A 24,572-nucleotide genomic window follows, 5' to 3' on the forward strand; every position below is an offset into this window, starting at 1 on the left:
GATACCTCCCACTGTTAGTTTTGGGCGCTAATTTTCAATTCCTCTTCTTGTAGTATTTTGCTCAAAATGCTTTGCAGTGCTGGTTTTCTGGCTGCGAATTCTTTTAGGTTTGTTTATTGTGAAATATTTTAATTTCATTGTCAAATCTGAAGCTTAGTTTTGTTTTGCTCTATACAGTATTCTTGGTTGGAATCCATTATTTTTCAGAGTTAGAAATACGTTGCTCCAGGATCTTCTCGCTTTCAAAGTCTGTGAGGAAAAATCAGTCGTTAACCTAATTGGTTTACCCCTGAATGTAATCTGCCTCCTTTCTCTCGTAGCTTTTAATATTCTCTCCTTGTCCTGTATGTTAGCTATCTTCATGATTATGTGTCTTGGAGTTGGTCTATTATGGTTTTGGATGTTTGGGGTCCTGTAAGCTTCCAGGATTTGGCAATCCATTCCATCTTTCATCTCTGGGAAGTTTTCTAGGATTATTTCATTTAATAAGTTATCCATTCCTTTGGTCTGAACCTCTGTGCCTTCTTCTATCCCAATGACTCTCAAATTTGGTTTTTTGATGAGATCCCATATCTCTTGGATAGATTGCTCGTGAGATTTAAGCATCTTTTCTGTGTTGACTATATTCTTTTCAAGTTGATAAACTTTGTCTTCATTATCTGATGTTCTGACTTCTACTTGATCTAGTCTATTTGTAATATTCTCGTTAGCACTTTTAATCTGGTTTATGGTTTCTTGCATTTCTAGGACTACTGTTTGTTTGTTTTTTAAATCTCTATCTCCTGGTAAAGCTCGTTCTTTGCAGATTGAATTTGTGTGTTTAGTTCCTTTTCAAAATATACTTTCATTGCTTGGACTTGCTGTCTCATGTCTTCTCTAATATTCCGTTCCATCTGAGTTAGGTATGCCTTGATTTCTTTCCCTGTCCATGATTCTGATTCTTCTAGGTCCTCCTGTATATTTAAGTTGTCCTGCATTGTTTGTAATCCTATTTTTCCTTGTTTTCTCATGTTGTTCACGTTACTTTCCAGCTCTGTTTGACTGCTTTGTAACTGCTTTCTCCTATACATTTGTTTTGGCTTTGTATATCTCTGTTGTCTCTCCTTTGTGGTGGGAGATTATGCCTAGAAATGTTGGGCTTTGTTGTACTTTAAAGCTGATTCATTCAATTCATAAAAGGCTTCTAGGTTCTGTATGCATATAGTGATTTGTTATTTGTTCTTAGGACTATATGTTTAGGTTAGGTGCTATGGTGGTATGATGGTTAGTATGTCTTGGTTACTTTAGAAGATTGCTCCACTGAAGTTGGATACTACCCAGCAATTGGATCAGGGTGTTGGTAGTAGCTAGGTATTTAGGAGTCTTATAGAGAGCCTCGAGACATTCACCTATGTTCATTTAGACAATTACACGAAATGAAAGATGTAATGCTTGGGATGAAAGTTGGGGGGTAGGGGAATGAAGGTGCTCTTAAAAAGAAAGAAGGATAGAGAGATAGATAGATTAGAGGAGAATGAAAAGAACAATAAAACTTCAAATGGGAAAGAAAGAGAGAAGGAAAAGGGGAGAAAGGAACAGAGAGAGAAGAAGAAGAAGAAAAAAATAACAGCAGCAACAACAACGAAAAAAAAATTGAAGTCTTAGAGATCCACTTTCTTCTCTTCCAGTAGGCAGAGCTGTGCCCTCTGAGCGGAGCTTCTGCTCTCTACCTGCCGATAGCAATCCCTGTAAGGCGTCTCCTGGGAGTCTCTCAGACTTGTCAGTCTAGAGCCGTTTCACTTCTCCGGCCCTTACCCCCCTTCCTCCTGTCAGCCAGCCAGCCAGGTCCTGTTCCCCAGAAGTGACTCCCCAGAGATCTAGTTACACTTGCAATCCCACCGCGTGTCCCTTTTAAGCCCCAGTGCTGTGGTAAACTGGCGGCTAAGACCTTGGGAGTCACCGCTGGTGATATGGGGGGCTGGGTGTCGGGGATCCCCTCTGCTTCCCTGCGGACACGACCCCTAAGAGGTCAATGAAGTTTCCTGGCTGCTTGTATCAGAATGGGGAGGGAGTCACACACCTGCTTAAGTGGATTCTGCTGGGAAGGAATTCCATCGGCCGAATTTCAATGATGTCACCTCTCTGCTATGGCGGGCCCCAGGCTCCTTGCCGGGGTGTCCGAAGGGAGGGGTGGGACTGGTCCGTCCCAGTTGGCCTCAGATCCTGGCTCGCTACTTCATGAAGTCTTGGCTAGAGACTTCTTCCTGCCAAGCTGCCTCTCGGAGGCTAGCGGGACCCAGTCACTTTGGCTGCGGGCGGGCGGACGGACCGGCAGCCGCGCCCGCAGCGTGCGGACTGCAGCTGGTGGATCTGGACCTCCGCATCTCGTGGCAGGGTTTTGCTCATCTGGGTCACACTGAAACTTCAAAAAATCCTAGTAGCTCCCGGCCAGTCTCTCTTCAGTAGAATTTTGCTAGGAGATTCTCCGTTGGTAGAATCCAAGCGTTATCTATGCATCTTTATGACCCCATCACTGGGGGTGTATTGAAAGCATTGCCTCTCCGCCCGCCGCCATGTTGGATCCCCCATCACCACTATTCTTGATGTGTTACTTCCAGACTTTCTGCTCTGATGCAGATTGTGCATATATTCATGCTCATTGAAATAAAATAGGATCGATGTTTTATAGAATTCTTTCTCACTTAAGATGTCATTGCCTGTTTTTATTTTAGGTAATTTTAATAGCATAGTGTTTAATTATATGAATTTATGTAATTTCCCACTGTGGAACACTTATTTTTTATCGTTTTTTTTTTATTTTGCTGTTATAAATATTCTTTCCTTCATCTTTTTTCCCCTTCCTCCTTGCCTCATGGTGGTTTTCTATTTTGCAGTATTGCTGGGAGCCTGGTGTACTCGTACATCACTTTCACTGAGGAGCAGCTGAGCAAACAGTCAGAGGCCAGTAACAAGCTGGACATGAAGGGGAAAGGAGCAGTGTGACCAGAGGACTGCTCCAACTGCATGTGCCCAAGTTTCTGATCAACTCAGAACTCTGGCAGATGCCAAGATGATTACAAGAAAATGCCATTCCTTTTGCACTTGTACAATCTAAGGATTGATTGCTGCCTTTTGAAATTTTATGAGAGAAACTTATAATTGACTCTATTTTAAATATATTGTTTGAATTAATTTATATCAAACTGGAAAATGTACTGGGATTTTTAATTTATTTTTCTTCTGTTCTGACAGTGAAACATCAGTGTTTTGAAAATATTTTATTCCATAGTTTGATATCCAGGGGTCCCTGAGAGCTGCATATATAATGTGCTCCTACTGGAGCCTTATCATTCAAATCATTGCTGTGTCTGGAGTAGTTTGATCTTTCTTTTGCCAGAAATGCGGCCAATCTGAAATTTCTTTGAATTTTCTTATTGATTGCATTGTCTTCATAAATATCACATTTGCCAAAGATAGCAACTTTGGTACTAAAAAAAATACATGGTGTTTTGGAATGTATTGCTTTCCATGTTCACTTTCCTGAGAAATGATGGGATGAGCAGAGTGATTCCTTAAAAATATTGTTCCCTCTCTGTTATGTAGAACGGAGATAATGAAGGGATGGAGGGAGTAGGCACTGTACTCTTTATTCATCTATTTGACTCATTCATTCATCCAACTACAATGTACTGAGTGTATGTGTCAGGCATTGTGCTAAGTGCTGGAGACCGTTTGGGGAAGTAATTGGAAGATCTCCTTCCTGCCATAGTGACTAAAGGGTAAGATGGAGAATTTAGTTCTTAGATCATTCGGAAGATTTTGGGACTATGAGTAACTTGTTTCAGCTCTCAGAAACTGCAGATGTGTAAGTGGGGTTAAAACACCTGCCCTACCTATCCCCACAGTGTGAGTCCAAATGCTGCAGAGTGACATTGAGGTGAAAAGCTGCATTTTGTAAACTGACCCCTTGTCTACAAGGATGGCAGATGGGCAAGGTGATCACCACCTCTTTCCCTATGCCTGCCGCCTCTGGGTTTGGTTTCTCTTTTTACTTCTCAGATCAGTATGATGAGGTCCCACATTTGTGAATGATTGATTTGAGAGGAAAAGCTGGTTGGGATTTTTGTATTGTCAGGGCTGGACCTTTCTTTGGCAGTGTCAGCGTTCCTTCCTTTTTAAATGGCATGATCGTACCTCTCCTTGGGACATACCCACCTAGATGCTGTGTCTGCTGCTTCACTTAATGAGCTTGCCAGCTTCTCTCAAGTCCAGTGCTGCATCCTGGGGCAGGGCCTGTGAAGGGACATTGCCTGAATTGCCTCTTGGGGAAGTGTTAAACACAGTTCCATGGCTTGGCTCAGAGACATCCATTGACTGGAGATGAGTGTGTTTTTCAGGCTGGTTGTGCAGTCTGTACCAGAAGCTGGTACCTTTGCCCTACTGTACACACTAGTTTCCGTTTGAATTTGGAAACTACTGGGCTCTGTTGACCTAAAACTATTAGTATTTTGGTGTCTCAACAGGAAATTAGGAAAATTTTAATTTTTTTCTATTTGTAAAATTTCATTAAACCCAGAACATAGGCTCACTTTTTTCCAGGATCATCTGACCTAAAAAAATTCTAGTAAAAGAATATTGTGTCTTATTTATCTCTATTTTACTAATTAGACAAACAGGAATCAGAGAAAATAGGTGACTTGTTTATAAATCAAACTCCACATTTTTTTCTATTGAACCATGCTCCATTTGATTAACTGCCTTTCCCTAAGGAAACAGGGATGCCAACTGAGTTAGGTTGAATTCTTTCAAAGAGGCAAGTGCTTGACTGAATTTGGTGTCAGAAAGAAATGGACTTTGCAAATTAGGGAGAGTGACAGGGTATTCAACCTCCAGGCTGATCTCAGTTAATGTGTAGTTTAGGCTATGAATGTTGCCTGTAACTGCCTAGTTTTGCTTGGATGCAATAGCTTAGCTAGAGATAATTTGAATAATTCTCTTTCTTCTGTCAGCCACATGAAGGAGGTAACTTTGTTATTAGAAAGCCCTTTGGATATGTCAAGACTAGAACTCATCCAGGGATTGAACCGCTTCTTGAGGATCAAGTTTCCTTAGAAGTCTGTCTCTCTTCCAGGTTAATTTGAGAAAATCATGAATAGGTAGAGCTCACGGAATGCACTATACCTCAGAGCCCCTGTCTGTGTTGAACATTCTGACTGACAGGAGCAGGTACAGCATCTTACAGCTTCTGCTCTGTGTTCTGATTCTGAGAGGCCTCCTTCAGCTATTGCCACCATTTCAAGATAAGAGAGAGTGACATGATAAATTTGAGATTGAGTAGAGTGGCTGGCCACTTTTTGGAGCTTGTGGTTTTCTGGTATAATACAGTGTAGACATTTGCTCAATAATCTGGTGTCTCTCAGAATGTCTGGATTTTGCTCCAAGGTTGATGGGCAAAAATGCTTTGATCTATTAACTCCCATCTGAAAGGAAAAGAGGCAGTATAGAGTTAAATCCTTAGGTTGCCCACTAAGACAGATGAACTATTTTGAGAATTCTGAAAGGAGCTAATGGCTCCTCTCCTTGAATTAATGAAGGCAAAATCCTCTGGCCAATCTGCTTGTAGTAAATTTGACATAGATTAGAATAATCCTGGTTGTCTAGACTGCACAGTGCTACCATGTCACTTAATTTTAAGTGCTGCATGTGGCTGTCAACTATGAGTTAGTCGTTTGTAACATCCAACTTGCATTTAGATTAAAAAAAATGCATTGGCAAATTTTCTGTAATCCTATCATATCAGAAATCCATGGGAGATTTCAGTCAATAAAGCTGAGGTAGGTTCTTCACCCAAATAATGGAATTTCACATTTGATTGGCTTGGAAGAGTACCTAGGGCTTTGGGACTGCCTTTGCTTTTTTTTTTTTTTATCATGGGCTTGTTCAGTGGGTGAATATTTGATGAACAGCTGTTGTATATCAAGCATTTTGCTAAGCGTGGGGGAATGGATGTATAGGACTTGGGTCTTGCTGTCAAGGAGAATACAATTCTTTAGCTGAAGGTGGTGGCCTGGACCCAAATTGAGAGGGGAAACAGATAAAAGCAGTCAATGATTTGTGAACTAGAGCTGCATGCACAGTTACCAGGTCACTGTACTATGGTGCCCTTCCCATAGAGGAAAGCAGCTTTTTAATCTGAGAGGTCTTTTGTAACTCAAATCAGTCTTCTAAATTTGAGATAAGACACAACTTTGAGAATTCTGTGCATAGCCTGGGTTCTTCCGCCTCAGCTGCTAATGTTCTTGCTTCCCCATAATTATGTAGTACTGTTTATCCTCCTAATGAAAAAGGCTGTAATTGATTTTTCCCTCCCTGAAGAAAAATATTTATAATAAATGAAATAATAAATATGAAATAACTTAATGCAATGTCTAGTACCTATTAGGCACATAGAAAATGTGGCTACTGTCCCTATTTCATGGTGGGATTGTAGGCAAAACAAGGTTCTTAATTTGTGCTCCTTAAATGAAAGAGGCCTAGACAATGTATTTCCTGACCTTGGAATGTTTAGTTACCTATTTCTGTTCACTGTCTTTTTTTTTAAATAGCTGCTTGATATAATTGTAACCATTGTGTGAAGCAGTTACTTTCATATTATGATGGTAAATTTCAAAAAAGGAAACCTATTTTCTATATCAGAGGAAGATCATTACATTTCATAATGGTAATTTAGTTAAAACTTCCTCAGTTTGTCACTTAACTCTACGGGCCAGACCGAATTCCTTCCCTTCTCAGAATGAATGCCCCTGACTCTGTGCTGCCTCTGCTCCCAGGCATGAGCTGTTGGCATATGTGTGTTTCTGGCGCTCGTACCTCTGTTTTCTAAACCCGTCTTCCAGTTTTTAGTGTCAGGATGCTTTGGTGTTTGTTTTGATGTTATTGTTTGTGTGTTTTGTTTTTTAGCTTTGTTTATAATTAAAAATACTTTTTAAAAAGAAATCTACTGGCTAGATTTATTGTTTCAGAAAACTGTTTTTAGAAATTATTTTGTTCGCAAATATTTTCTTTCTCATGCGATGATCAACTGATTTTTGTCTACAAATGTTAGCCTTTCATAATATTTTTTCAATATAGATTCTATTGACTGATTTACTTAGTGTTTTTAAAAGGTACTGAGGATTGAGTTATGTAAATCAGGTGACATAAACATGAAAATTATGTACCTAAATATTTTTGTAATGGTGTCAAATAAATACTTTTTCCTGAAAACATGTATTAAGATTTCTTTCTAAATGTGTACAGAGGATAATCAAGAGCCAGAAGTCTACTCATATTTAAGAGGATAGCATCCAGTTAGTTGATTGAGACTAGAAACAGGAAAAATAATTTTCCCCCTACTAATGCTTTGAAAAATAGTACATATTATTAAATATCCAGTGTCTTTGACATAACTGTGGTGAATTTGAAGAAATGATAACCTGCTTTCAGGATATTTCATTTACATAATCAGGTTTCTTAGCCTCTGAGCAGCTTTATTAATTAATAACTCAAATAAAATATGCTCTGTAGCAGTAATTCACTTGCAGGTCAGCATGGGAAAAGAAAGAAGAAGAAGAAGCATAGCAAGCAAAGCAGCAGCAGAAAAAAAGTCCTTTATTGTGTACAAGCAATCTTTTTACAGTATTGTGAACAAAGAAGGCAGCCTTCCAACATCAATAAATCAGGTCTTTCAGCTAATTAAACATAGCATACAGAAGTTTTACTTTCTAATCAGAAGTGACCCGCTTCTCATGGCTAATCTACTTTTGGCCTGGAGTATGTTGAGCTCTGCTCTTTGTTAAGAACAGATAATAAAAATTTTCTCAGCGCCCTCCTAGCCCACTTGGCAGAACATCCCGTTTGCAGGAAAGTCCTCCCAAGGACAGCAAACATCTCGTTTTCAAGCATGTCTCCTTTGCGAGCAGGCATGTCCGCTGTTACCTATCTATACCTTGACAGAATATCCCGTTTGCAGGCAGACTCCATCAAGGACAGTAATAGTAACACAGTCACATCTGATTCTCTACATCTCCCTCCTTTTGGTTTTGTAAAAGAGCCATATCAGAAGCGAAAAGAGAGGTTTCATGTTTCAGTTGCCTTCGCTTTTTTCAGCGTTGGAAGACTATGTACAAAACACAAAACAAGAATTATTACAGTGTTAACTAAAGAAGCTGACAACAAGGTAGAAAAATGACTGAAAGGATTTAAATTAGCAATACTTGAAGACAATTTTTGTAAAATGTCAGATCCTGTTAATTCAGGTAATGTCTTACTAAAGGTGTCCATAATAGTTTTTTCTAAATTTATAATTTCTAAAGTTAAATTTTGATGTCCATTTAACCGTCTTTTAACAGTTTTCCAGGAATCACTGGTATTATATGGCACAGGAGTCACACAAATACGAGAAGAATTCCAGTCACACTTCAGTACACTTCTGGTAGCCAAGATAGTCACTTGATCGCCAAGCCAGGAAACATTATGTTGTAAATTGATCACATCTGTAGCCAATTGAGAGTCTAAGTCCTTTTGTTGTTGCCACAATAAATGAGCATCTTGATACCATGTTTTCACGAAATTCGCAGTTTGAATGCCTTGATGTAAAGCAATGCCAGCTACTGCAGCAGTGGCAGTTACAGAAGCAACTGCAAAGATTGAAGCTATAACTATTTCTATTAATCGTCGAGAGCGATGTAACAAAACTTGAAAAGCATTGTACAAATGGGTAACAGACAATGAATCAGACCAAGGACAAGTCAAATTAACAGGCAGCCACAATTCTGTGCGAGCTTTAACAATAACTAAAGAATAATTATTAATTTCTATTAATTCCCAATTAGTTTTATTTACACATTGAGTAAGATAACAGTCTATATATGATATTGTTCCCCAAGTTACATTTCATTCCCAGTTTCCAATCATAAGAGAATAAGGGAATTTAACACACATAGAAGCAAAATAAGTCAGATTATTATGTAGATGTACTTCAAAAGGAGAGGAACGGGACACATCTAACATGAATTTTTCAGTCCATACAGTGAGTTTCCCAGATACTGCCCATAATTTCCATATATCTCCTTGAATATTGGAAAACTTTATATGCTGTAACATTGGAGGGACCAAAGCATAATGTTGCATTTTAATTGTCTCATTACCCCAAGCATTTATTGTCCCATTATGTCGATGCCATCTTAAAGTACGATTTGACCAACTTTCTATAAATTCAGAATGATCAGGACTCCAATCAACTATAGTGATATTTTGATATTTGACTACTGTTTTAGGGTGATGATCATGGCATTTTTCCCACTCTAAATGAGTTAAGAAGGTTTCAAAATATTTAGCTGAACATAAAGGAAGATGAGCTCTGACAAAGCATTCTTTAGATGATAGGGATGATTGATTAACATATACATCAGAGGTATTAAATCCTCGGGAAGATATCATGACAGTAAAAACAGCAGTAGAATAACTACGATAATTAACTCCCCAAGTATTATAGGAATGAGTGTCATTATGTGCTATAAGAGGCAAACAGAAAGAATGAGCCCCTATGCACAATGGGACTCCTTCAACAGCTACAGTTATATTTGAAATATTATACAAATTTTTATGGAATGGAATATCTTCAATTCCCCCACATACAGGAGCGGGGAAAAAATTAGCATTATTAGTACACACACGAACTTCAGGTTCTCCCCAGGAAACACTGCGCACCAAAGGAGGGTTAGGAACATAGGCCCAATAAGCAAAAGAATGAGCAGAAACTATACTTACCTGGCAATTAATAATGGCAAGCAGAGCTAAAAAAAGATTAACAGGATTTAAAGGCTGATTTGCCTTTTGAAGGGTTTTTTCAGCTTCTTGAGTCAACTTTTTTATCAGTGCCCATGTTGGGGGTCTGCTGTTTTTGTTGCCATCATAGGAGTTCTCTGCATTCAGTTCTCTGCCAGATCCTGAAATTGTCTGACAAATGGGTCGATCATTCTGTAATTTGATAAGTCTTGAAGGTACCCAGAAAGGTGTTTTACCTGTAGAAATAAGAGCAAACCCCCTTCCCATGTGGTGCAACAACCCAGAAATCCATTCTTTATTATCATCCCTGTACCATATAGGTATTTCCGATTTTAGAAATAATGGCTGAGATTTAAATGTTGAGAAATGTTGCTGAGCTGCAGGAACCTTGGAAGCTGACTAGACATTTAAAAAAATTAAAGTTAATAAAGTTTTATGAATTATATTTTGAGGTGAATAAGCCATAGCCATATCCCCCCTTTTTATTTTTAATAAATATATTCTTAACGTACGATTAGCCCTTTCTATAATAGCTTGACCCTGACTATAGTAAGGAATGTCAAATGTATGTGTAATGTCATACTTTTGTAAAAATGAATGTAATTTTTGTGATGTATATGCAGGTGCATTGTCAGTTTTAATTTCTCTAGGAATTCCCATGATAGCAAAACAAGATAATAAATGAGAAATGACTGCATTGGCTTTTTTTTGAAGATAATGCTGTGGCCCATTGAAAATGAGTATGAGTATCAATAGTATGATGTACATATCTTAGTCTTCCAAATGGCTGAATTATAACAACATCCATTTGTCAAAGGGCATTAGGATGGAGTCCCCTTGGATTAACACCAGGAGGACAGTAAGGAATATTAAAAGGAGCACATATGAACAGTTATTTTGTATTTTTTATAAAGTCCTTTAGTGTTTGTATGATGTAAAGCATGTTCTAGATGAGCCTTTTGTAAGGGGAATAATAGTTGATCAATATTTTTATTTATTTATTTATTTTTTATGGTCCTGGCAGTTTAGAATGTGTTCTAATATGAGTAAAATATACTGAAATTTGGCCTACTTTTTTGTTGTTATTTATACATGTACTCAGATAGGACATAGAGTCTTATTTTAGGTAAGTAGGGCTCTTTATAAATTTTAAGTAAAGTGTTGTAGTTTTAAAGTTTATTTTTGTTTTTTTTTTATTATTATATTATAAATTTTATATAAAAAATTGTTTAAGTTTATTTGAGTAAAAACTAACACAATATGATAACACATCTAAAACATGAAATAAAGAAAGGCTGAAAGCTTTTAGCCTTTTTTTAGAAAAATAGAAAAATGTTTTTGTGTTGTATAATATTAACCTTTATGTAGATAAGGCTCTCATTAACTTAAAAAAATACATTTAAATTGTATCTCAGTGTAAAAAGTAACATAAAACTTTATATATCTTATTGATAATAGGCCCAGTTATAGAACATTAAATGATATAAATACATCTCCAATATGTTATTTTTTTAAGCCTAAAATTACCATGCAACCTTTTGGAGAACAACAGCTTGATATAATTTTTTTTTTATTTTAAACTTTTATCTTAATGACTTATATACCTGGAAAATATGAACACATTTATATACAAAGAAGAGTAATAGTACCATAATTACTATTGATGTTTTTATATTAATTAAGTTTAGCTTTGAAAGAAATAACATATTAGAATATTGCAAAATAACAGTTGTTGCTTAACAATATTTGTATAATCTTTAATTTTTTTAAGATTATTTGTTCAAAAATTTATATATATAGCCAATGTACACAGACCTTTTTTATCACTTACTTAAAACTATATAGCGAACATACATAGTCCTTCCTTATCACTTGTTTAAATCCTTTTATTTACTCACTTTTAGAAACACATTTTTTTTATTAAATCCATACCTAGAACCTATTAAATTTTTTTTGTTAACCCCTTCTTTATTTACACTTTGAAATGATCCTTGTAAATTTTTGAATTATGTAAATTATTTTATTTTAATAAGAGATATTTTGTTATTTGTAGTACACAATTAATCACATTTGTTTATATTATGAAAATATAGTGTCTAAATATTAGGGATGATAAAGAACCATTTATTTACTTATTTATTTATTTATTTATTTATATTATTTACCAACTTAAAAAATTATTAATAATGTAATTTAATGTAATTTAAGGAGTTAAAAGCATTTAATGGTATATTTAACATTTAGCATATTAACCTTGTAAATCAATCATATATTTAACAAAAGTACTCATAAACAAGTAATCTTATATCTAATTAATTTACTAATTTTATCAAAACATTAGACAAGTATAATGAACAGTGTTAGCCATTTTGTTGTTGTTGTTGTTGAAGAAGAAAAGTCCTAGAACCAAAGCACATCAGTCATTAACATGTTAAAGACATCTTATTTTTTATCTGTTTACCCAGTTTAAATTGAACCATTAAAATCAGTGAATTAAAAATATTTTATGAGCGCTCTTTACATATATATCAATCTTTATATCATGTACATGATATATGGACATACGCACAAATAGACATACAACATATAATACAAAGGTGCACACATAACACAATAAAGGCCTTGTAGCTGTTTTAGGTGAAATTTCCATTGTACTGTTTAAATATTCCACAGTTGATCAAAAATAGAACTGATCAGAAAAACATTAACTGAGGTCTGTAGGATCAAAATTATGAGCTCAAAAAATACAGAATCTAGGAAAAAGCAAGAGTCCTAGAAAAAATAATCGGCCGGTAATTAGAAAGTATCATAAAATTGATTTATTTATGTATTTATTTAATTAATTAATTAATAATTTTTTTTTACAATCCCTTTTAAAATGACCTGATTTTCCACAATTGAAACAAGTTCCTGATTTATTGGGTTTAAGGGCTCCAGCCATGGCTGCAGCAAAAGCAGAAACTTTGATGTTCAATTCCTCCCATTCCAGCACAAGCTTTCACATATTTACTCAATGAAGTGTTTTGCCCTTTTAATGGCCCCAAAATATGCTTACATTCAGGATTTGCATTTTCAAATGCTAATGTTTCCAATAATACCTTTGTTATTTGATCTTGACTCATTGCCCTCATTACAAAAGTACACGGTCTTGCAAGAAAATCAGTGTAAGGTTCAGTAGCCCCTTGTATAGTTTTAGTAAAGGAAGGTTGTGCCTGACCAGTGGGTATCACACATCTCTAAGCTCTTAAGAAAACCTGTCAAACTTGTTGAAGATCTGGATCTGTATATTGAGCCTGCTCTCTATAGGCACGGTAATTACCCTCCCTCATAAACTTATCCTCCATAGGTCCTGGGGGATTTTGAGCTTCATTCTCTCCAGCTTGTTTTTGTGCCTCATCTTCCCATCAACTTCTCAATTGTAACCTCTGAGATCCCTCCAAAACTGTTTTGGCTAATGTCTCCCAATCCAAAGGAATAAGTAATTTAGAAGTTCCCAAATATTCTAACATAACTAACACAAAAGGAGACTGAGGGCCATATTGAAAGGCTGTAGCTTTTAAATCCTATATAAACTTGTATTCCACTGCAGTATAGTGAACATCAATCATTGGGGGATTTTGAAGGTTTTGTTGTGGTGGATCAACAAAACAACTAGAAGGAGCTGCAAGATCATCATCATCATGTATCATAGTAAGAGGAAATGAAAAACATTGTTGTTCTCTACCCTTATCAATTCTATACTCTGTCGTTGGAAAGAGAGAAGCATTAGAAGGAGTAGTAGGTTTAAGAAAAGACCTTTGTTTTTAATTTCATTTTATCCACAAAGACCTCCATAATTTCTTTCATATTGGAGTCACTATCTGAACCTTTTAAATCTTCCTTATCACCCAGATCTGATTTAGGAGAGTCATCTATAGTATCACAAATATCTTTCTTGGGTTCCGTTTTATTAACCTTATTATCAGATTTTGATGTATAAACTTGACTTTCACATAGAGAACCCTTTTTATTATTGCTCTCTAATAATTGTAATGCCTGAGTAATAGCGTTACACAATGTCCAAATCTTTAAAGAAATAACATTTCCAGCCTGATGTTGTTTACAGAGCTCTTTCTGAACCAATTTTCATTCCCCTAAATTTAACTGGACCTTAGTTTGATACTGGAACCAGTGACAATGACATTTTATAATTTTAAATAACTCCTTGAGTCTCTTATGAGATGTTTTCACACCTATGGAATATAATAATCCCTGTAGTAACTCCACATATTGTTCCTTTAAGGACTGGGAGTTTTCCATGTTAGTTCTGAAAGTCCCCCTAAAGTTTTTTTCAACTTGGGGCGATACCTTTCGATATTTGTTAGTTCTGAAAGTCCCCCTAAAGTTTCTTTCAACTTGGGGCGATACCTTTCGATATTTGTTAGTTCTGAAAGTCCCCCTAAAGTTTCTTTCAACTTGGGGCGATACCTTTCGATATTTGTTAGTTCTGAAAGTCCCCCTAAAGTTTCTTTCAACCTGGGGCGATACCTTTCGATATTTGTTAGTTCTGAAAGTCCCCCTAAAGTTTTTTTCAACCTGGGGCGATACCTTTCGATATTTGTTAGTTCTGAAAGTCCCCCTAAAGTTTCTTTCAACCTGGGGCGATACCTTTCGATATTTGTTAGTTCTGAGAGTCGCCCTAAAGTTTCTTTCAACTTGGGGCGAAACCTTTCGATATTTGTTAGTTCTGAAAGTCCCCCTAAAGTTTCTTTCAACTTGGGGCGATACCTTTCAATATATTTTTTAATCCCGAAAGTCCCCCTTTCGTTTTATTAACCCGGGGTGCTTACCCTTTCGGTGCTGGATCCTGCCGACTACGCCAAATGTAGCAGTAATTCACTTGCAGGTCAGCATGGGAAAAGAAAGAAGAAGAAGAAGCATAGCAAGCAAAGCAGGAGCCGAAAAAAAGTCCTTTATTGTGTACAAGCAATCTTTTTATAGTATTGTGAACACAGAAGGCAGCCTTCCAACATCAATAAATCAGGTCTTTCAGCTAATTAAACATAGCATACAGAAGTTTTACTTTCTAATCAGAAGTGACCCGCTTCTCATGGCTAATCTACTTTTGGCCTGGAGTATGTTGAGCTCTGCTCTTTGTTAAGAACAGATAATAAAAATTTTCTCAGCGCCCTCCTAGCCCACTTGGCAGAACATCCCGTTTGCAGGCAAGTCCTCCCAAGGACAGCAAACATCTCGTTTTCAAGCATGTCCGCTGTTACCTTATCTAAACCTTGAAGGAGCCTCTCCTTTGCGAGCAGGCATGTCCGCTGTTACCTATCTATACCTTGACAGAATATCCCGTTTGCAGGCAGACTCCATCAAGGACAGTAATAGTAACACAGTCACATCTGATTCTCTACAATGCTCTGCAAGGAGAATCATTTTGGCACAGGTGGACTCAAAAGAGCAGACGTACATTAAGGCCTGTCAGAAGGAGGAGCACATAAAAGCAATTGAAAAACTATCTTAACCACTTCAAGTTTGTAATTCACCAATGTTAAGTATTATGCACATTGTTGTGCAACTAGTCTCCAGAATTTTTTCACTTGCTAAACTGAAACTATATCCATTAAACAAAAACTTCCCATTTTCTCCTTCCCCCAGACTTGATAACTAACACTATTTCTCTGAATTTGACCACTCTGTACCATATGTACGTGAACTCATTTAACAGTATTTTTTGTGACTGGTTTGTTTCCCTTAGTATAGTGTACTTAGTAGTTATCCACAAAGCACACGTCAAATTTTCCTTCTCTTTTAAAGCTGAATAATATTCCATTGTATGTATATTCCATATTTTGTTTACCTGTTGATGGATACTTGGGTTGTGTTACCTTTTGGCTATTGTGAATAATATTTCTATGAACGTGGGTCTTCAAAAATCTTTTCAAGATCCCGCTTTCAGTTCTTTTGGATATGTTCCTAGAACTGGAATTGCTGGATCATGTAGTAATTTTATTTTTATTTCTTTGAGAAACAACCATTTTGCATTCTCACCAATTGCATAGGGTTCTGACTTCTCCACATTTTAACACTTGTTACTTCCTGCTTTTTAGACAGTACTGATCCTTATGGGTGTGAGATGATAATCTCATAATGATTTTGGTTGCATTTCCCAGAGGATTAGTGATGTTGATCATCTTTTGATATGTTTGTTGATATTTATATATCTTCTTTGAAGAGATGTCTATTCAAAGCCTTTTCCTATTTTTTGATCAGACTGATTCTTTGTTGAGTAGTAGATCTATAAATATTCTACAATTAAACCCCTAATCAGGTATATTATTTGCAAGCGCCTCCCATTCCATAAGTTGCCTTTTCACTGTTGATTATATTCTTTGATGCACAGATTTTGATGTAGTCCATTTTATCTACTTTTACTTGTTTGTGCTTTTGGTAGCGTAACCAAGAAATCATTGTTAAACCCTGTGTCATGAAGCTTTTCATGTTTTGTTCTAAGATTTTTGTAACTTTAGGTCTTATGTTTAGGTCTTGGACACATTTTAAGTTTTGTATGTGGTGTCAAGTAGGGGCCATACTTCATGCTTTTGCATGTGGATATACTCACTTTTGTTGAAGAGATTGTTCTAAAGGCATGCATTTCAATCAACTTTTAAAATCTAGTTTGGCTTTTGTTTCTAATTTGTTAAAGATACATTTTTTTCCATTTAGCCTTTGCTGGTTTCTTGTAAAGCAATTTATGGGGGAACACTAGACAAAGCACTGCTGAGAAGAGCAGAACAGAGCTGGTAATGTTATGTACCCACCAGAGGTGGGCAGTTGCCAAGTACCCATAGTTTGGGAGGGCGTGAGTGGGAAGTTTATCCATTTGTCCATCCATCCATTAAGTCACAACCACATTTCATAGATAAAGTTCAGGGAGGTACAGTTGTCTTTGTGGTTGTGAAACTCAAACCTCATCAGTCTGACTTCACTGACTTCATACATCTTTGTTCTTCACAAATCATGCCAGATTCTTAATTCTTCTAGTGCACCTTTAGTAGGCTTAATGGTACCAAGCTCTTCACTGCTACATGCTTATCAGACGCCATTCATTTAGTGTTCATACCCCATAGATGTAAAGCTTAAGCATAAACTGGCAATTGGTTGAATCGGAGAAGGCAGCCATTCCTTTCCAGATGTTTTAATGGCGCCCTCTTGTGACAATAGTTGTCCTTAGGGCATAAATAGTTTGCTTAGAGGGAAGGAGGGCCAACTATGTTCTTTCACTGGGTTAGCCCTGAAACATGCTTTTTGTGGTACTTGGTCCTTACTCTAGTTTACTGAAATACAGAGGGATTAAACAAGGTTAAGAGATTTGTTCAGCTTCACCCGAGAAATTTAAATCCGGACTTTGAGTCCAAAACCCTTTCCTTAGAGTACATTCCAGATTACATTCCTATGTTAAAACAATTCAATAGTAGGATTTATTTAAGAATGTCTTATTTTAGCTTATCCTTATTTATTTTTTCAGTGAATATTTTTGAGGATGGTGTTTACAAATGATGCAAAAATCATGAACATGTATCTGAGATATATCTAAGAACATATGGGAGAATTTCATTCTTTCCTATGGAAATGGCATTTGGGATAAATTCTGAAGCAAAACTAAAACTTGAGAAGGTTTTGGAGGAGACAGCCCAATTTTCTGAGGCCTCCACTACCTTCTTTTCCCTGTCTGGAATGCATCCTCCCTTGGTATCTTTAGGGTGCACGCTCTCCTTGCTGCGGGTCTTCCCTGACCAGCCTGGTAAGTTTAGCTTAGTGTAGAACACTTGCCTAGCATTCATGAGACCAAGTTCCATCCCCAGCACTGGCAGAAAAACAGTTGCCCTTGGCCTGGGTTTCATCACACACACACACACACACACACACACACACACCCCAAGTGAAATGGCAACCTTCTTTTGCCACAATCCCTGTTCTCCTCCATCCCTTGCATTATCTCCATAGCACTTGTCTCTAACCAAATTTAAGCTTTATGAAGGCAGAGATTTGAGTCTGGTTGTTCTTTGAGTTACCCCCAACACCTAGAACAGTGCTTAGCATGCTGATACACTATAAATATTTGCTTAATGAAAATTCTAAACAGTATTTGATTAAAAGCTACATTTTTTTGAGCACAGCAAGAAAGAAACAGATCCTCACTTGCATTTTAGAAAGATTAAACCAGACACAGTATTTGGGTTGTACACTGAAGTCAGAGATTGGCAAGGTTAAATGCCTCACAGGGGCAGGCAGAAGTGTGGATCCAAATGAGTGCAGTCAATAAATACAATAGTGAGTGAGTGGTAGGATTTATGGTTGCACATCTGTTCAAAGGAATTGAAATAAAACAACAACAACAAAAAAAAAATCTGCCAGGAAGATTTGGCTCTCTGGCTACCTGTGTGACTAAGTTGAGGAACTGTTCCAGATCAGATCTGCATTGTAACAGAATCACCAGGAATGCCCTGTGCTGCTGGGTGGGGCTGGGGAGCATGGAAGGGCAGGACTGGAACTAAGTGTCCCAGATAGAAAAGGCTGCTTTCCAAGTGAGAGGTCCTAAAGTGTAGTCGTGAAAGCACAGAAGACAAAAAGGATTTAAATTATTTTCTGAGGTAGAAACAGGTGACAATGAAGTCTGTTTTTGTTGTTGTTGTTGTTTTTAAGTGATGATGAAGCTTCTTAAAACAAGCAGGGAAATGTAATGTTTATGAAAAAAAAGTCATAAATTTTTGTTATAAATCAAATTAAATTTTGTTTTTTATAAATCAAATTAAATCTGAGTCCCCAATGTGGGCCACCTAACAGGGGGTTCAAATTCAGTCCTTCCCTGAAGTTATACAAGATCCAGGGAAATAGTCTGGTCCCTGGAAAATACAAGAGGGACTTTGTTGTCTTCATTCCATCGTAGTCACTGTTGAACTCCATAGCAATGGACCCTGAGGTGTCCTTTGAAGACATACAGCACTGCAGATCCTTAATTTTGGCCTGAGTAGTAGTTTCTGTAACTGAAGTTCAGTGCCTGGAGTCCAGCCTGTCTTACACTCCATTCCTCTTATATCTCAATAGAGCGAGGTTCACATCCCTCCTGTTCTCAGAGCATACTGATTTATGTTTCTCTTCACCTGCACCCATTTTTTTCACTTTATTCATTTAATTAAATGGATTTTATTGTAATGGCTGGAAACAAAGTAAAACATACAAATGTGCCTGAAAAAAATATAAATAATATTCTATCTTTAAAAAAATCAGAGCATTTACAATGTTTAAAAATAAATCAAATGATCTATTTTAAACATTTAAAAGTTCTTCAGCTTGGTCATCATTGAATATTATGTTAAATTCATTTTGGTCATACAGTTGAATGCATCTTCACTATCAGGGAATTTCCTTTCTCTAGGACTCAGACTTGTGGGGAAAGAGCTAGGAGAGTGGTTTGATTGCAAGCAGCAGGTTTTCTATCCTACAATACACTTATGTGAACACAAAGACTTAGGAAAATAGGTGAACAAAATTCAGATCACTGGAAAGAATTTTTCAACTTCTCCTCATAGCTCAGTTTTCCTCATTTGGAAACACTGTTGTGAAGATTGGTTTAGATACACGTGTTCAGCGCAGTGCTTGTAACAACGACCACTTAATAATGTAGACCTTTGCCATTTTTTATCTCTGTAATTATCCTTCTCTAACTAGAACATGTTCCTTTTGAGGAAATGACTTTCCACAGCTCATCTAGCCAAATGACTCAAGAGAGCTGCCATTTTAGGATGAAGACTGAATTGCATAGCCACAGTGACAGAGCTGCTAATGGTACCCCGTTCCCTTGCCATAGGTACTTATTAGGCAAGGGCTGAGCACATGTCCCTAGCCATGAATACATGTAAACTATTAAGTGCTGGGAAGGAAAACGATAGGGGGATTTGAGTGTCCAAGAAGCTGAGTCTAAGGTTATTGAACCTTGGACAAGGCTGTTTTTTTTTTTCCATTTTAGGCCTTAGATTTTTCTCTTCTATACAATGAAAGGACTGCTATGGGGCTCCAGAGGGCCACATCTTGACTTCACAGGCTGTTTACAGGATTCCTGTTGGCCCTGCAGAAGGGTCAGAGAGTGCAAGATTCTGTTGTAGCTGCTGTACATGTCAAAGCACACCTGCTAGTTTCTTTGCATCTTTGTCACTCACATAGAAAGTAAAGACAGTTCCAAGAAATTGCCAACTGAATGCTAGCAGAAATCTGGAGGCTACTTTTATGGTTTGGGTATGAGCTGTTCCAAAACAGACAGCTCATGTGACAATGCAAGTAAATGTTCAGAGGTGTAATGATGAGATTATGAGAGCTGTAAATATGTGGATTTAGTCAATAAAATGGATTGATAATTTGAATGGACTACTGGGTGGTAGCTGTAGGCAGATGGGGCATGGCTAGAGGAAGTAGGTCATTGGGGGATTGCTCTTGGGGAATATATTTTGTCCCTGGCTCCTTGCTCTGTCTCTGCTTCTGATGGCCATGAACTGAGCAACTTTCGCTCTTCTGCCTCTCTCTGGCCCAGAACAATGGAGTCAGCTGACCATGAATTGCACCTCTGAAAGCATGAACCCCAAATAAGCTTTTCCTCCTGTAAATCGTTATTAGGTATTTTGATCACAGCAATAGAAAGCTGACTAAAACAGCTACTAAAAGTTTGCAATTATGAAAATACACAGGGCTCTGAAAACCAAGTTGCCTTCTTGGGTTGTTGCCTATGTTTGACATCAAAGTCTGATCTGAAATTTGTATAAATATATTTTAGTGTGGACCTAAGCGTGTTTGACCATAGGGTTCTATTTCAGACATCTTGCTGTCGTTATTTTAAAAAAATTCTTCTCTATAAAATTTTTGGTCACAGGAGTTTTGGATAAGAGACTGTAGACCTGTCCTATTACCTTTATCCAGTGCTCACAGGGACAAGAGATTTCCTCTGTGTGATCTCATAGTCTTAAAAGCTATGTGATACTGGCCTGGCAGGTATCATCCTTATTTTACTATGTTTAGCGGTTTTGTTTACCACATTAAGATATCTTATCAGATAAAATATATTAAAAAATATGGCTGAATGTGGATGAGTGGAGATTAAAAAAAAAAGGATGGTGTGACAAAATAAAAAGCCTGTAAATGCTGGGCATTGCAGCACAAACCTGTAATCTCAGTGACTCAGGAGGCAGAGGGAGGAGGATACATGTTTGAGGCCAGCCTGGACAACTTAGTGTAAGACTCTGTCTCAAAATTACGAGGGTTGAGAATGTAGGTTGTAGAATACCCTTGGATTCAACCCCCAGTACTGGCAACAAAGAAAGAAAGGGAGGGAGAGGAAGGAAGAAAGAAATGAAGGAAATGAAGACTGTAGGTTGAACAGGAGGAACAACACACATATTTTAGGCACTCCTTTGGTTGATACACAGTATGAGGTACTGTTGGAGATAAGGAAATGCAAGACCAGGCTTGGAGGAGTTTGCAAAGAAGAGTATTTAGAAGTACTGACAGATATTAGCTTGGCTCAAAGCATTAAATTAATTCTATTGCTTTCTCCGCTGGATACAGGATATACCTCATGAACATCAACATGGACAGAAAATGACAGTGGTTCAGAAACACTTTTCAAATTTGTAACAAGAAATATAATTTCTAAAAGAAACAGATTGTCCCCAGTTGAATACTAGTCTTATTATTCAAGCCACAGAACTGGACTTGGACCTGTGTGTAATCTAGGGGGTGATATATAGAAGCACACAACCAATGGGAGGTGCTGTTACTCTGAGAGCCATCTAAGGAAAGGAAGGTTTTCTAAACTTCCAAAAAAAGTTGTTTTACCAGCATTGGGGTTACTATTACTGTGCCTAGACGAAAATGCACCTTTTAAAGGCACACTCAAACTTTGCTGACGGGACTGCAAATTGGAACAACCACTCTGGAAAACAGTATGGAGATTGCTCAGAAAAACTTGGAATGGAACCACTATTTGACTCAGCTATCCCACTTCTCATTTTACACCCAGCATATTAAAATCAGCATATTAAATAAAATCAGCATGTCACAGCATGTCACCTAGGTGCCCTTCAACAGATGAATGGATAAAGAAATTTTGGTATATACACATTGGTAGAAGAATGAAATCATGGCACTTGCCAGTAAATGGATGGAACTGGAGAATATTATGCTAAGTCAAATAAGCCAATTCCCCCAAACCAAAGGCCAATGTTTTCTCTGACATGCAGATACTAATTCCCAATTCGAGGAGGAGGGTGGGTAGGGAAGAACAGATACTTTGAATTAGAGGGAAGTTAAAAGCGGGTAGGGGGTATGGGGGTAATAATAATAGAATGAATTGGCTATTACCACCCTATGTGCATATATGTTTACATGGCCTGTAGAACTCTGCATTATGTACAACCAGACGAATGGGAAAGTATACTCCATTTATGTATGATTTGTCAAAATGCATTGCCATGTACAGTTAAGTAGAATAAAAAAAATACCCTTTTCTTCTCAGTGCAAGTGAGAAGAAATGGGGGCAATACAAAGTACAGCTCAGGATTTATTCCCAAAGGCACAGGGAACTAGGAGAAAGTAGCCAAAGGTAGGCTTGCTTGCCTTTTAGAGCAGGTGAGACAAATGTTCACAGGTCAATTGAAAAATCTAACTTGTTTGACAAGCAGATGCTTTGTTTTCAAGAGGCATACTGCCAGATAGGGAAAAGAATTCTGTAAAACCAAAAGGGCATCTGTGACCCATGCTATAACAGAAGACTAAGGATGTTTGACCACAGTAATTCCACAATTTGGAAGTAACTATTGCTTCTGGCAGATGACTTATTTCCCTATGCATACGTAATGGAAAAAATATGTGCATTTCACAAAAAATGGGGTCATCCTGCTCTTTTCAACCACAGGTATATCTGACACAACAGTAAGCTGTGTCATTCTCTTTGGTTTGGTACTTGCACTAGCCACCCATGAATTTTGCAGGTATTAATATGCTTTTTAAAATGCAAACAACTGTCACTTAAACACTAGAGGCAAATGTAGGCCTCAGCCTCCTGTCTTGCCGAGGGGTCTGGCTGTGACTGTGTGTTGCTGCAGGAGGACTTTCTGTCTCACGGGGCAGACTCCACGTCTATCTGCAGTGCATTCAGCTCAACAACCCAACGCAGCACGTGGCCGCGCTGCAGACTATGGGGCTCACTGCAGGAAGGTTCTGAAAGCCTTCACCAGCATCCTGGAGAAGGTCGGAGATCATCAGTTCCTCCTCTACTCGGGCAGATCCACATCAATGCCCTCTCAGCAGGGGCACCTGGTAGTGGTGGCTGCCAAAAAGCTAGTAAACCAGCTCCAGGTGGCTCCCAAGACGCAATTGGGTGAGATGGTCCTCTGGGTGGTGTATGTCTCAGGCCCCATCAACCCCTAAATTCTCAAAAGCAAAGCCGCTAAGGAGCTGAAGGCACTCCAGGACTTGGCCCCGAAGGAGATGCTGGAGCTCTTCGAGATGCCCGCCGTTGAGCTGCTTCCGGACTACCAGCGCCTCTGGGTGCAGCTGTTTTGCCCAGTGGTGGAAATGAAGATCACCAGACGCCCACAGGCCATCAGGCTTGACCCTGCACCTGAGACTCTAATACATGCTCTCCTGTTCGCCAGCCCCTCTGCTCAGTCCCTCCTTGAGCCACAGAATCGAGACCAGCTGGAAGCCAAACTCAACTATGAAGACCACTGCTTCAGCAACCACACCACCATGCACACCAAGAACCTGTGGCCCGCCCAGCTGTCCTTGGTGCAGCAGATCCTGCAGCACTCTGACCTGTGGAGGCTGATCCCCCAGAAGCAGGCTGCAAGGGCCTGATGAAGGTGGGCGCTCAGGGCGTCCTTCAGGGCATGATGCTCAGCTTTGGGGGGGCTGCAGTTCATGGAGAACCACCTGCAGTTCCAGGGCGACCCGGACGTGCTGCACAACAGCACGGCATCCGCTACAAGAACTATCACATCGACCTGACCGACGCCGAGGGCAAGCCCTACCTGCACATGTCTGTGAAGTCCCGCAGCCAGCCCGTCAAGATCTTCGCCTATGAGGCGCGCTGCCTGGACAACCCAGTGGAGCTGACCTCGGCCTGCGGGAGCCACACCTTCTCAGTCATGGTAACATAGCCCATCAGGCCGCTGCTCCTCATCTCCACTGACCTCACACACCTGCAGGACCTGCGGCACACGCTGCACCTCAAGGCCATTCTGGCCCTCAATGAGCACATGGCCCAGCAGGACCCAGGGCTGCCCTTCCTCTTCTGGTTCAGCGTGGCCTCCTTCATCACCCTCTTCCACCTCTTCCTCTTCAAGCTCATCTACAACGAGTACTGCCCCTCTTCAGGAGCAAGGAAGACCCCAGTGTCTGAGAAACTGCGATTCCTGCTTTCTGCCACTGTTGCATAAGACACCATCTGCTGCTACAGACAAGGGATCCTTTGGAAGCACCTACCCTTTGTGCCTGTCGGGGACAGTGACTCAGAATTGCTTATAGATGCCTGCTTGCATTGGAAGGAATAAGTGTCCCCGTGGGGAGGGAGGGGCCAGTGGACCTGTAAGCCTTCCACTCAATAAAGTGAACCTGTGCAGAGCGTAAAAAATATATATATATATATTGTTTTCTAGTGACTATGGTAGAGGAGTCTTAACTCAGAAAAACATCAACTAGCAAGTAAAAATGGTCTAATTCCATTGACT

At 38.5% G+C, this 24,572-nt stretch overlaps 2 pseudogenes; both read left to right on the forward strand.

The window, feature by feature from the left end:
- The window catches only part of LOC143388306 (nucleotide sugar transporter SLC35D1-like), a 61,447-nt pseudogene extending 58,256 nt beyond the window's left edge, over positions 1–3,191 (forward strand).
- A 5,429-nt stretch (positions 3,192–8,620) lies between these two features.
- On the forward strand, positions 8,621–24,244 carry LOC143388305 (uncharacterized protein KIAA2013 pseudogene; annotated as a pseudogene).
- The last annotated feature ends 328 nt before the right edge of the window (positions 24,245–24,572 follow it).

Source organism: Callospermophilus lateralis, unplaced genomic scaffold (genome assembly GCF_048772815.1).
Source record: "Callospermophilus lateralis isolate mCalLat2 unplaced genomic scaffold, mCalLat2.hap1 Scaffold_93, whole genome shotgun sequence".
Lineage (NCBI taxonomy): Eukaryota > Metazoa > Chordata > Mammalia > Rodentia > Sciuridae > Callospermophilus > Callospermophilus lateralis.